General features: G+C 41.4%; 1 protein-coding gene across 2 annotated transcripts in view; it reads left to right on the top strand.

Annotated features, from left to right (window-relative positions):
* Rest (RE1 silencing transcription factor) overlaps nucleotides 1-6,604 on the top strand; it is a 38,701-nt gene that overhangs the window by 27,023 nt on the left and 5,074 nt on the right. The gene's annotated exons all lie outside the window — the stretch shown is intronic.

Here is a 6,604-nt window from a genome sequence, read left to right as displayed (position 1 = left end):
TCTTTGCTTGAGTGGTCCAATTCTTCAACTTTATCCTCCAGTGTTGATAATTCTGTTTTCCATTTCCTTCATTCTAGAGGTGAGACTTTCCCCTGTTGTTTCAAGTTGGCTTACTGAGTTTTGCACTTCCTTCTTCATTTCTGCCTGAGTTTTCTTCAGTGTTTCTATCTCTTTTGTGAATTCATTCAGATGTTCATCCCTGTCTTGTTTGAGTTCTGTGATTGTTCTGAGTTCCTGAACTTAGTAGGGGCTAAACCTTAGAAGGAAGCCTGAGTGTACCTGACTGGAACCTAACTTGGGCTTCTGTGGGTGCTGATGTGAAACTATCACGTCCCTCAAAATAAAACCTGAGGGAACCTGAAACCTAGACCAACTAGCTTTATATAACCAATAAGAAAAGGACCAAGGCACACCAATAATACAAACAGAAGCATACTTCAACTTAATTCTCATAAAATTATAAACAAAAGTCACATGCAAAAATCAAAATGAAATAATAAAATGGAAAGCCAAAACACTATGTCCCCACCAAACTCTACCAGACATGTAGAAGAGTTCTACAAGGAGAATCCCCTAGAGATAACCCAGGACACAGAATTTAAAAGAACAAACAAACATAATCAAGGCATTCAACAAATTTAAAGAACACATGAACAACAAAATTTGGGAAAATCCCTAAGGCAGAGCTGATTTTAGGACTCTTAGTTGAGGTCTGCTGAGTTCTCAGCCCCTATGCCAGAGGGAGGCCAGAACAGGCACTTTCTGGTGGTTTGCTGAGATTCCCAGCTGCTACACAGATGGAGGTTGGAACCCACCCTCTTAGGCTGTCTGCTACGATCTAAGCATTACCCTACCAAAGCTAGGTCTGCCCTGGGGTCCTGGGAGAGGCCTCACCCAGTCCCAGTTAGGGGGTTGGGTAATGCGCAGTTGGGGGAGTTCACCACCACCTGGAGGCAGGGTCCAGGAGCTCTCAGGCAGTCAGTCCACTGAGTTCTCAGCCCCTGTACCTGAGGGAGGCAGGAACAGGCACTCTCTGGTGGCCTGCTGAGATCCTACCCACTAAGAAAAACAAAATCTTTAAAAGAAAACACAAAGTAAAACAACTCCCCCAAACAAAAACAAGTTTACAGAGTTGGGTATGGCATCTCATGCTGTTAAGGTAGCACTTAGGCAGGAGAATCAAGAATATGTTCAGGGCTGGAGAGATGGCTCAGTGGTTAAGAGCACTGGCTGCTCTTGCACCTGCCTGGGTCTGCTTTCCAGTACCCACATGGCAGTGAGCAGATAGATGACTGCCAACTCCAGCTCTAGGGAATCCACTGCTCTCTTCTGGTCTCCAAGAGCGTTGCATAAATGGGTGTACTTAAATACACACAGGCAAAACATTCATACACATAAATAAGCTTTTTTTGTCTTTTTGAGACAGGGTCTCCCTGTAGTCTCAGCTGATCTGGCACTTACTGTGTAGACCAGACTGGCTTCAATCTCACAGAAATCCACCTGCTTCTGCCTTCTTAATGCTGGGACTAAAGGCACTGCCACTATACCTGGCTATAATAAACATTTTTAAAAAAGAACTTGTTTAGCCTATGGGCAACAGTACTGAATTGGAGACCAGGCTGAACTACTTGTAGAGATTGAAATTGCTAGATATTGACTGCAATGTACAAGCAATACAATGACTACCTAATTTTTATTTTATTTTGTCATATTCTGTTTATGCGTGTGTGGGTGCCTATGGAGGCTGGAATAGGGTGTTGGATCGCTTGGAACTGGAGTATACAGGAGTTTGTGAGCCAGTTGATATAGGTGCTGGGATCTGAACTCAGATTCTCTGATAGCACAGTAAGCATTCTTAACCACTAAGCCATTTCTCTAGTCCAGAGTTTACCTGTGTTTTACTTAGGTAATGTAACTTCTCTTGTACATTGATGTCTTAAGTCTGTAATGAGAGCAAAACTTGGTTAGATCGTAGGTTCTGACTTGCTTTAAGTGGTTGTTGGGTCTCAAAGGTGCAGGCATCTGCTAAACATGAGCTTAGAGCTACACTTCCAGGCTCCTGTAGTACCCTTGCTAGGATTTCTTGGCCTATACTTAACACATTAACACGCTTTGTTCTTCTAAGCTATTAAATTGGTCCACTTAACCAAAAACTTACTTTTGGGTGCTTCCTGATTGTGTTCTGAAGACTCAGTTGGATGCAATCTTGGGCTTTGGTAATGGGAGACATCATGTCCTATGGGGGAGCTTTACTCTGTCCTTTAATAAAACATTTAAGGAAGCCAGGCAGGCCTTTCATCCCAGCACTTGGGAGGCTAAAGTTGAATCTCTTTGAGAATGGAGGCCAGCCTGTTCTATATAGCAAGTTTCAGGCCTGTTGGGGCTACATGGAGATCCTGTCTCAAAAAAACAAAAACAAACAAAAATAAATAAATAAAAATTATGTAGCTCAGTAGTACAATGGTTGTCTAGCATGCACAAGATTCTGGATTGAATCCCTAACATTTACCAAGAAGAAAAGGAATTATGTAAATTAACTTATTTCTAGTCTGTATAACTGGCCTATGTTATATAAGTTCTAGGCATTGAAGAAACAGCCATTTTAGCATGCCTGTCTTTCTGAATGTCTGCTTGCTTTCATTGGTATCATTGTGCTTTTCTTCTGTTCCTTGTATTACTAGTAAACTGGAAATTAAATCTAAATTCTTGATATTTACCTTATGATGTATTTAAAGTCACAGTGTAGTTGACCCATTATGATGGTGGGTCACTGGGTTAGAATGACATGTTGTATCTTTTCATTGACTTGGCAGTGTTCAAATATCTATCTGTGATATCTTACCCTAGTTGATCATCTTTGACTGAAAGTTTTATTTGGGTTTGCTAAATGGAATTTTGCTTGCTTTGTTTATTAGTAGTTATATCATGGTAAGTATTTTTAATACTTAATTGGTTATCGTATGCATACTGGGTACTGAATTGGAATTTGTTATTTTTAACCTTATTAATATGAAAATACCAATCTTTGTTTTATCAAAGAGAATGCATGCTTAGGATAAATAAGAATGAGTCAGTCCTCAAATTCAGAAGTTAGGATTTAGCTTCCAATTTTCCTCAGCCTCTTACTTTATCAACAGTGTTAAAAGAAAATTCTATGTAGTTCATGGAGCTAGGAATGTAGCTCAGTTGGTAGAGTGCTTACCTAACATACACAGAGCTCCACATAATATTGTGGCACATGCTTGTGATCCCAGTACTGAGAGAGGTAGGAAGATTTAGAAGTTGAAGGTGATCTTTCAGCTACATACAGTGAGCTTGAGATCAGTCTGGGCCACATAAGACCCTGTCTCAAAAATAAAGGAAATGGGGACATGACTTGACTCAGCAAGTAAAAGTGATTGCCATGCAAGTCTGATGACCCCGTAGTGCTCATGTGTTCACATGTTAACATCATGCACACATAACCACTCACGATAATCAAGTTTTAGAAAAAAGTTCTGATGGGAGGTGGGAAATAGTTACAAGCATGGTACTTTCACATAAGCAGCCTTTTACTTTTGCCAAGGAGGAAGGGTAAGTGCTACAAGTTGTCCTTGACTAAGTCTCCTTTCATCGGAATTGATCCTCAGCTACATGAGTTCAAGGTCAGCCTTGGATACATAAGATCCTGTCTCAGGTGAAATGGCTCATCAGGTAAAGGTACCTGCTACCAAGCTTGGACACAAAGCCTTAATTCTGTATTTTTAAATTACAATTTATTTATTTGTGGGTAGGTATATGTGAGTGTGCATGTGGAGGTTAGTTTAGTGGGCAGTTTGCAGGAGTCAGTTCTCTCCTCCCACTGTGTGGATTCTGGAGAATCTAACTCAGTTTAGCCCTGCTTGGAGGCATGTGCCTTTACATCCTGCCAGCCTTTTTTTTTTTTTTTAAGTCTTTTTTGAGACAGGGTATGCCTGTAGCCCCAGCTGGCCTGGAACTTATTTTGTAGACCAGGCTGGCCTTGATCTCACAGAGATCCGCTAGCCTCTGCCTCCTGAGTGCTGGGATTAAGGCATGCACCAACACGCCCCACCCCCTGCCAGCCCTTTTTAATGACATTGTAGAGAAGGCTGGTGACTACTGAGCTTACAAGGGTGTGCTACCATACTTTAAAAGATAACTTGTTCTTTCACAATTCCATATTCACATATGTATGTAATGTACTTTATCCTATTTTCCCCGTTATCTTCTTATTTCCTTCCCCCTCCCACCAAACCTGTTCTTTCCAGCAAGTTCCCCGCTTTCTTTCATGCCCCTCTTTGTGGCCCACTGAGTTTAGTTAGGGTGGTTGTATGAACATGGGAGGTTATTGACTTGAGCAGAGGCAACTTAACCACGGCTTCTCCACTGAGGAGTAGGGATTTCTGTCTCCCAGCAATCACTAACTGCCTATAGCTCCTCAGAGAAGCCTGGGGCCTTATCCTCCCCGTCTGTGGTGGAATGTCATTGGCCTCAGTCTTAGATGTGCCACAGCTACAATGAGTTTATAAGTGATGCTGTCATGTCCAGAAGGTGTCTTTCCTGCATATCCCCATCTGCTGGCCCCGAACAGTGTGCTGCCTCTTCTGTGATGTTCCCTGAGCCTTGGAGGGGGAAGTATAGATGTTTCATGTAGGGCCAAGCACTTAGACCAGTATTAAGTCTGAATTAACCTGCTCTGGCTCCAGTAAGAATCTTTTCCAACTCTGTGAATGTAAACATGAATATTTAGAAGGCAATTTGACAACATGACCATTTAGCAAAACAGTAGTAGTAGGTTCAGCCCTAGGGCGTATGCCATCCCAAGCTACTGACTCTTGACCAGATTAACACTACCATTTATTAAAATTACATTTATTGTATGTGTGTATGTGTGAGTACTGCGCCCATGTATGGAGGTAACTTACGGGAGTCATTTCTCTCCATCATGTGGATCCTGGGGATCAAACTTAGCTCATCAGGCTTGCCAAATACATTTACCTCCTAGACCATCTCACTGCCCCCAGCCTTTTGTTTTTTGTTTGTTTTGAGATGGTCTTATTGTGTAGCCCTGGCTGACGTGAAACTTATGATGTACCTTAGGTTGGCTTTAAAGTCATCATTCCCCTACCTCAGTCTCATGACTGTTGGGATTATAGGTATTGCCACTATACCTGGTTTCATGTGGTACTGGAATGGAACCCAGGATTTTATGCTTTGTTTGGTTTTGGAGAGAGGGTCTCGAAGCTCAGGCTGGCTACTTTATGTAACCAAAGATGGTCTTTAATACCTTCCTCCATCCAGATTGCTAGGATCGCAAACTGGTGCCACCAGGCCTGGTCTTCCTTGTTTTGCCCATACTAAAAGGGCTAGTTGGTTCTAGCAAGCAGTTACAGGTCTTGCATGAGGAATGCCTGCTTTTTGCTTCTTTAGCTACTTGACACAGATCAGGTTATTTATGGCTCACAACACTTAGAGTATTTTGTTGATGAATAAATTGAGCCTTGGAGAGGTTTCTGACACATTGACAGTAGAGATGATTTTTAGCCACTAAGCCATATTTGTGTCTATGTATGTTAAACAAATGCTTGTTTCTATTTAGATCATTATTGGAGAGGACATTGTAGGGCCAAGTATAGAGTAATGTAACATGCTATAGAAACTTTGCCCCAACCCCCTTGCAGGGCCTTGTTCATTCTAGGCAGTGCTTTCGTACTGAGTTAAATCCTGAGGCTTTTGCCCCCCACTGTGTTTTGAGACAGGGTCTTGTTAAATGCCCAAGCTGGCCTCAAATTTTGTGATCCTCTTGCCTCAGCCTCCTGAGTATCTGGGATTACAAGCATGCCACTATTCCTGGCTGAAATGAAACCCTTGTATTTCAAACATGAATAGAGTTTGTCCTGCTAAGTACCTGTCTAATTTCACATATGTGGATGTTCTGTGAGATTTTGGATTTTGACACCAGACATTTTTCTTTTAATCATGTAAAATTTAACACCTGCATAGTTACCCTTCATGTCTCAATTTTGCTTTATGGAAAACTTGGATAATAATGAATTTGAGGGCGTTTGAAAGATGAATTTTCATAAATGTCAATTTCCATTTCTCTACTATGCATTCCATTGGACCAGTGGGGTATGGATACCGTTTGGTAATATTTACTAGAGTGTGATCTGGTTGGGTATGTATTCAGGTAGACTGTGTTATTCTTACGCTTCTAGTTTGGGGGTGGACGGGTCCTGGTGTTTTTTCTTTCTGTGATTATGACTGTGCTTATATTACATGCCATATCTATTTGTATGCTGCGTTCTCATTTACTTGCTTTCTTTGCCCCTGTTAAAGAAGAGTTGAGAGGGACAACTATCACTAAGTTTCCACCTTATTTTAATTTAAAACAGCCATTCTAGCATTGGGAAGATTTGCTGAGTGCAACTTGACTCACCTCTTGCCATAATGGATAAAAGAGCTAAATTTCAATAGCCCCTTTTGTTCCCTTTGCCCCTTATATACCAATGCAGAGTTTTAGAACTTTTAAACCTACAGTCTGGGACTATAGCTCAACATTAAGGATCCACCTCCCCGATTCACTTTAAAAAAAAAAAATATA

Source organism: Nannospalax galili, unplaced genomic scaffold, assembly GCF_000622305.1.
Source record: "Nannospalax galili isolate Female #2095 unplaced genomic scaffold, S.galili_v1.0 scaffold433, whole genome shotgun sequence".
NCBI lineage: Eukaryota > Metazoa > Chordata > Mammalia > Rodentia > Spalacidae > Nannospalax > Nannospalax galili.
Note: the sequence above shows the minus strand (reverse complement) of the source record. Positions and strands in the feature narration are given on the sequence as shown.